Below are 8283 nucleotides of genomic sequence, written 5' to 3'. Positions count from 1 at the left end.
TTTCATGTTTCCTTGTTTGTTTCCTTGTGTTTCCTTGTTTGTTTCCATGTTTCCTTGTTTTCATGTTTCCTTGTTTGTTTCCTTGTGTTTCCTTGTTTTCATGTTTCCTTGTTTGTTTCCATGTTTTCATGTTTCCTTGTTTGTTTCCTTGTTTGTTTCCTTGTGTTTCCTTGTTTTCATGTTTCCTTGTTTGTTTTCATGTTTCCTTGTTTGTTTCCATGTTTCCTTGTTTTTTTCCATGTTTCTTTGTGTTTCCTTGTTTTCATGTTTCCTTGTTTGTTTTCATGTTTCCTTGTTTGTTTCCATGTTTCTTTGTGTTTCCTTGTTTTCATGTTTCCTTTTTGTTTTCTAATTTCCATGTGTTTCCTTGTTTGTTTCCTTGTTTTCATGTTTCCTTGTTTGTTTTCATGTTTCCTTGTTTGTTTCCATGTTTCCTTGTTTTCATGTTTCCTTGTTTGTTTCCTTGTGTTTCCTTGTTTGTTTCCATGTTTCCTTGTTTTCATGTTTCCTTGTTTGTTTCCTTGTGTTTCCTTGTTTTCATGTTTCCTTGTTTGTTTTCATGTTTCCTTGTTTGTTTCCATGTTTCCTTGTTTTCATGTTTCCTTGTTTGTTTCCTTGTGTTTCCTTGTTTTCATGTTTCCTTGTTTGTTTTCACGTTTCCTTGTTTGTTTCCATGTTTCCTTGTTTGTTTCCATGTTTCTTTGTGTTTCCTTGTTTTCATGTTTCCTTGTTTTCATGTTTCCTTGTTTGTTTTCATGTTTCCTTGTTTGTTTTCATGTTTCCTTGTTTGTTTCCATGTTTCTTTGTGTTTCCTTGTTTTCATGTTTCCTTTTTGTTTTCTAATTTCCATGTGTTTCCTTGTTTGTTTCCTTGTTTTCATATTTCCTTGTTTGTTTTCATGTTTCCTTGTTTTTTTTCATGTTTCCTTGTTTTCATGTTTCCTTGTTTGTTTCCTTGTGTTTCCTTGTTTGTTTCCATGTTTCCTTGTTTTCATGTTTCCTTGTTTGTTTCCTTGTGTTTCCTTGTTTTCATGTTTCCTTGTTTGTTTCCATGTTTCCTTGTTTGTTTCCATGTTTCTTTGTGTTTCCTTGTTTTCATGTTTCCTTGTTTGTTTCCATGTTTCTTTGTGTTTCCTTGTTTGTTTCCATGTTTCTTTGTGTTTCCTTGTTTGTTTCCATGTTTCTTTGTGTTTCCTTGTTTTCACGTTTCCTTGTTTTCATGTTTCCTTGTTTGTTTCCATGTTTCTTTGTGTTTCCTTGTTTGTTTCCATGTTTCTTTGTGTTTCCTTGTTTGTTTCCTTGTTTCTTTATGTTTCCTTGTTTTCATGTTTCCTTGTTTGTTTCCATGTTTCTTTGTGTTTCCTTGTTTTCATGTTTCCTTTTTGTTTTCTAATTTCCATGTGTTTCCTTGTTTGTTTCCTTGTTTTCATGTTTCCTTGTTTGTTTTCATGTTTCCTTGTTTGTTTCCATGTTTCCTTGTTTTCATGTTTCCTTGTTTGTTTCCTTGTGTTTCCTTGTTTGTTTCCATGTTTCCTTGTTTTCATGTTTCCTTGTTTGTTTCCTTGTGTTTCCTTGTTTTCATGTTTCCTTGTTTGTTTTCATGTTTCCTTGTTTGTTTCCATGTTTCCTTGTTTTCATGTTTCCTTGTTTGTTTCCTTGTGTTTCCTTGTTTTCATGTTTCCTTGTTTGTTTTCACGTTTCCTTGTTTGTTTCCATGTTTCCTTGTTTGTTTCCATGTTTCTTTGTGTTTCCTTGTTTTCATGTTTCCTTGTTTTCATGTTTCCTTGTTTGTTTTCATGTTTCCTTGTTTGTTTTCATGTTTCCTTGTTTGTTTCCATGTTTCTTTGTGTTTCCTTGTTTTCATGTTTCCTTTTTGTTTTCTAATTTCCATGTGTTTCCTTGTTTGTTTCCTTGTTTTCATATTTCCTTGTTTGTTTTCATGTTTCCTTGTTTTTTTTCATGTTTCCTTGTTTTCATGTTTCCTTGTTTTTTTCCTTGTGTTTCCTTGTTTGTTTCCATGTTTCCTTGTTTTCATGTTTCCTTGTTTGTTTCCTTGTGTTTCCTTGTTTTCATGTTTCCTTGTTTGTTTCCATGTTTCCTTGTTTGTTTCCATGTTTCTTTGTGTTTCCTTGTTTTCATGTTTCCTTGTTTGTTTCCATGTTTCTTTGTGTTTCCTTGTTTGTTTCCATGTTTCTTTGTGTTTCCTTGTTTGTTTCCATGTTTCTTTGTGTTTCCTTGTTTTCACGTTTCCTTGTTTTCATGTTTCCTTGTTTGTTTCCATGTTTCTTTGTGTTTCCTTGTTTGTTTCCATGTTTCTTTGTGTTTCCTTGTTTGTTTCCTTGTTTCTTTATGTTTCCTTGTTTTCATGTTTCCTTGTTTGTTTCCTTGTTTCTTTATGTTTCCTTGTTTTCATGTTTCCTTGTTTGTTTCCATGTTTCTTTGTGTTTCCTTGTTTTCATGTTTCCTTGTTTGTTTCCTTGTTTCTTTGTGTTTCCTTGTTTTCATGTTTCCTTGTTTGTTTCCTTATTTCCATGTGTTTCCTTGTTTGTTTCCTTGTTTCCTTTATTCCTGCCTCCGGTTTGTGCTTCCTTGGTTTCGTTCTGGCCGTGTGCTCGCCGCCTGCAGCTCTCGCTGTAATCCTGTTATCTGGCAGAGCGTGTCCCATTGAAACTGCTGAATAATGGACTCGTGGTTACTGCTTCCTGTTACCACGGTAATCCAGCGTAGCCGGTCCACAGATCTGAGCCCAGAGATGAACAGAAATAAACCAGACAAACAGAGAAGAAGAAGAAGAAGAAGAAGAAGTTATTGATAATGTGATGAGTCATGGATATCTCATTAATATGCTCTCTCGTTTTAACAGTTAAATTCATTTAGACACGATGACTCGTTAAATATCGCTGTAGATAAAGTGTTTAATAAAACACAGGTTAAATTCACCCTCTGTGCCGCCCTGTCGTTAGCATTGATCACAAGATTAGCTGTTAGCTACAACAAGCCCCAAAAAGCCTGAAGCTCTAATATCTCCAGAACTGGTTCCTCATATTCTCCTTCTCTCTGCTCGTCTCTGAGTCTAACTCTCAAAGTGTATATCTCTGATGATCTTCAGACACAAACACAGTTAGCTCTTTAGTGTTGAGAGAAGCTAGCTGCACGGAGCTGCACCACCGACTCTCAGCAGATGAGCGTGGCTGTTAGCGCCCCCTGTCTGTGAGTTAGATTATTTTTACAATGAGGCTGATTTACAGAGTCTCTTTCAGCAGCCTCACAGTGAATGAGCAGAACAGGATGTTTGGATACCTGTTTACAAGCTAATGACCAGAGATAATTAGTTAAAGACCTCCTGCAGCTAATGATGCTTCAAGCTAACGGACCACCAGCAGCCCGTTAGCTTCCTGCTGCTGGTTCCTCTGGGATCTGCCCTCTGCCGTCACCGTTAGATTGTTTTCATCTGCTTCAAATGAATCAAAGAAGCTTCAGTCCAGGACAAACACGAGGAACATCTTCTGTCCCGTCACAGGGACACATGAAGACATCGTTAAACATCGACACACTCTAAACACTACATTACCCATCAGCCTCAGCTGCTTCTATGACTCTGATGAAACACAGAGTTTAGTTTTGGAGGATTCCTGCCTTACAAAGACTAAACTTTTCATCTCTTTGGATCAGTCACATGTGTAACTACACCGTTAAAGTTTGATCTGTTGTGGCTCATGTTTCAGGTTTTGACTTCAGACTCAGACTACCTGACAATGAAGGGTTCCAGTCAGGACGTCAAACCAGCAGCTCACAGCATCGCCACCCAGACCAGCCGACCCCCGTCTGCTGCGGCTGCCTTCTTCATCAGGTCAGTGAACGCATCACCAACCACACCTTTAAGGGCTCCCAGCTCTCCTGCTATGCTTCACATTGGCCACTAGGTGTCGCTCTAGTGTCTATAACGGTGAGTAAAGGCTGATGAAAGGTCAGCAGACTTCTACTCCATCAGTTCTGGTGGGAGACCCTGCAAGCCGCGGACTTTTACTGAAACCTCTCTCTGAGGTTCAGAGAGAAGCTGCTCACACATTCTGTTTCACAGTGCACTGTAAAAACAGGAAGTGTGTGTGTAGTTTATCTTTTAGAGAGTAAAGCAGCGCAGCAGGACATCTCTACCAAGAAGCTGAAATGGGAATAAAAAGAGGGAAATGTGACTCCAGATCATAAAAAGTGAGGATTAAAAGGTGTGTAGAGTCAAAGGTGAAAGGCCTATTCTGTAATGATGGACAAGAAAAATGCACGACAATCAGTCTATTTCAATTAGCACAGGTCGATATACCACCATTTGATTGGACAACCAGATTCGATTTCAAAGTCCAACATGAGGCCCAAACTTATGAAGAACCAATCACCACCTCCCACACTTCAGGGATCCCACCTGTTCAACGGATTGACATCTAGTGATAAAGACAACAAGTGAGATTTAACTCTGTCTTCTCTGAAACAGCAGTAAGCAGCACGGGGGTCCCACAGGGGTGTGTCAGTTCACCCTTCTTGTTTACTCTGTATACTAATAACTGTGTTAGCACCCAGCCAAACAAATATGTCGTGAAATTCTCAGATGATAATGTCATCCTCAGTCTACTCACAAATAATTCGAACCCAAGTAGCCACAGAGCTGCTGTGGACAGTTTTGTGGACTGATGCTCATCAACTGCACATAAACACTCGTAAAACTGTTGAGATGTTGCTGGACCCCAGATCAGTCGGAAACCGGAGCCCTGTGGTCACAGCATCGAACAGGTCACCTCATACAAATACCTGGGGGTGCATATCGACAATAATCTTAGCTGGCACACACAGGTGGCAAGCGTGTGTGCCAAAATCCATCAACATTATGTTCATCTTTTACAGCGCAACAATAGAGTCCATTTTACGGTATGGCATCACCAGCTGGTTTGGTGTTTTAACAGTAAAATCTAAAGCTCAGATCCTCAGCCTGGTTAAGACAGCAGGAAGAGGGAAATGTGTGCCCCTCTTACCCCCCAGGATCTTTTTCAGCAGGCCACCATCACACAGGCCAACGGCATCTTATTGGACACGTCCCATGTATTGCACTCTGAATATGTTTTGTTGAACTCAGGGAGAAGGTTCAGGGTTCCTCTGTGCAAACACAACCGCTTCAAAAACTCATTAGTCCCTTTTTCAGTTAAGCTCATTAATGAGCAAAAAATAGAAGAGGAACAGAAAACCAGGAGGCCCCCAATGTACCGATAACTGTAGACATGTTGAAACTGTCTGGAGTGGCATGTGTACATGTGTACATGTGCACAGTGTGCATGCGTCTGTGACTGTAGGAACACAACACAGTGCTGCTTTTTCTTTTTTTCCTCACAACATTTTTATTTGCTATCAGTTGCCAGAGTTTCATCTGCACATAACTTTGTAAACTTTTGTTTATTTTACTGGTAACCAGTAAGCTGTATATGTTTTTTTATTGTAGCTCATTGGATTTGGTAATACTATGGGTAATTGAGTGATTTTGAAAACAGCTACTGTACAAGAGTTCAGTATTCCGATATTCAAAACTACATTTAATGAACATTTTGGTTTCCTGTCTGTTGATTTATGCACAGTGTTTTCTTAGTAGTATAAATGAGAACCTGACAAGGCTGCAAAGATTCCTTAATTTTGAGGATATTTTCTGTTTAATATTGGGTTTCTACGGTGGCCCTGAAGTGCAAATCACAACGGCAAATCAGAAAACACAACAAATCAGAAAACACAACAACAAATCAGAAAACACAACAACAAATCAGAAATCACAAAACACAACAACAAAACAGAAAACACAACAAATCAGAAAACACAACAACAAATCAGAAAACACAACAACAAATCAGAAAACACAAACTGATTTGTTTTGTTGTTGTGTTTTCTGATTTGTTGTGTTTTCTGTTTTGTTGTTGTGATTTCTGATTTCTGATTTGTTGTGTTTTCTGATTTGTTGTTGTGTTTTCTGTTTTGTTGTTGTGTTTTGTGATTTGTTGTTGTGTTTTGTGATTTGTTGTTGTGTTTTGTGATTTCTGATTTGTTGTTGTGATTTCTGATTTGTTGTTGTGTTTTCTGATTTGTTGTTGTGTTTTCTGATTTGTTGTTGTGTTTTCTGTTTTGTTGTTGTGTTTTGTGATTTGTTGTTGTGTTTTCTGTTTTGTTGTTGTGTTTTGTGATTTCTGATTTGTTGTTGTGTTTTCTGATTTGTTGTTGTGTTTTCTGATTTGTTGTTGTGTTTTCTGATTTGTTGTTGTGTTTTCTGATTTGTTGTGTTTTCTGTTTTGTTGTTGTGTTTTGTGATTTCTGATTTGTTGTTGTGTTTTCTGATTTGTTGTTGTGTTTTCTGATTTGTTGTGTTTTCTGATTTGCCGTTGTGATTTGCACTTCAGGGCCACCGTAGAAACCCAATATTAAACAGAAAATATCCTCAAAATTAAGGAATCTTTGCAGCCTTGTCAGGTTCTCATTTATACTACTAAGAAAACACTGTGCATAAATCAACAGACAGGAAACCAAAATGTTCATTAAATGTAGTTTTGAATATCGGAATACTGAACTCTTGTACAGTAGCTGTTTTCAAAATCACTCAATTACCCATAGTATTACCAAATCCAATGAGCTACAATAAAAAAACATATACAGCTTACTGGTTACCAGTAAAATAAACAAAAGTTTACAAAGTTATGTGCAGATGAAACTCTGGCAACTGATAGCAAATAAAAATGTTGTGAGGAAAAAAAGAAAAAGCAGCACTGTGCAACATTTGAAGTACTAAACAGAACTAAATCTATATGCAACAGTTTCTTTTGAAAATACTCTGTTCATTTAAGTTTCTCTGAGCAACATTTCAAGCCAAAACCCTTTCTCTCAAACAGCAACACCTTTTGGTCACTCTACAGTGGATCACGTACATGAAAGCAGGCTTTTCAGTGCTTGAGCTTTTCTTGAGAGTCGGTTTCTATCAAGCTCCATGATGATCTTCTGCAGAGCTTCGAAGGAGTATCTTAGCTCTGAAGGGTAGCTTAGGTTGAGTGCGTAGACCAGAGAGCGAACAGCATCGCAACAGCAAATGGGACATTCCCCAAATCATCCAGAACTTGGACACCCTCCAAGATGATACCCACATCGTCTGGGTTATCCTCTGGCTCTGCACCCTCTTTTCGAATGGCATAGATTACAAAGATCATCTCCTTCATTTCAGCCTGGTTGCGTTAGAACATCTGCGTCCTGTAGGGGGGAAAAAACACTTTTCATTCATGTTATACTAGTCCCTTTTAATAAATGCAAACAAGACAACTGTAAACAGCTGTTATTCATTGACTTTACATAGTCAAAGACTATAACGGCATTGTCTTTTTTTAGTGAATGACAAATGTCAGAGTAAGGCCTGGAGGACAAAAACTAAATTCCATACCATGTAATCTTTCACCAGCTTCTCGGGCTCTTCGTTGAGGTACACGCACAGGACTTTGAGGATACACTCTCTTCTGACATCAATGATGTTGGTCTGAGGAGTCTCAGTGAAAGTATGCTACAAAACATAAAAAATAAGGAACCCTGTTTTAAATAATGAGGAGAGTAGATGTAACAAACATAATACAACATTGTACAAACAACATTTTTTTAATTCAAAGTATGTAAGCATTGGTAAGTCACCCCAGTGTCCCATAAAGATTTTCAAGTCTAAATCCTAAATTTTCAAATTACAAATCTGTGCAAATCTTTAGTTTTCATTAAATAATGTGTCATTTATCAGAGGAAAATGTTGATCTAATCAAATTTCTTCTCTTTAAATGTCAAGTTTTCTAAACACAAAATTGAAGGTATTAAAGGTGTACAGGTTTGACAGTCTATACTTTCTATTACCATATCTGCATTACACTAATTGTAGAATTCTAACTTCATTTTACCCCAGTCATTTAAAGTTACCTGTCTCATATATCAGGTCTATACCTTGTTCTTTTATTTAACAGACTAAATAGCCTTATGTTATTTATCTTGTTGACATGACGGGATGTCACGGAGCACACAGCAGGAAAATAAACCCTTCTTAAGCGCTCCCAGGGTCATCTCTGTGAAGATGGCAACACTCGCTCTCCTGTCAGTTCTCCCCCCACGAGTTATAGTTTGCAGGCTCGTGAACAGCAAATTGTCATTTAATCACTAATTTACGTACGTACCAACAAACTTACTCGTCTACTGTCACACGTGATGTTTAACAGTTAACAGTTTCTTCAGTTAAAAAGCAACT

This window comes from Labrus mixtus, chromosome 12 (genome assembly GCF_963584025.1).
Source record: "Labrus mixtus chromosome 12, fLabMix1.1, whole genome shotgun sequence".
In the NCBI taxonomy this organism is placed as follows: Eukaryota; Metazoa; Chordata; class Actinopteri; order Labriformes; family Labridae; genus Labrus; species Labrus mixtus.
This window is presented reverse-complemented; position numbering follows the sequence as displayed.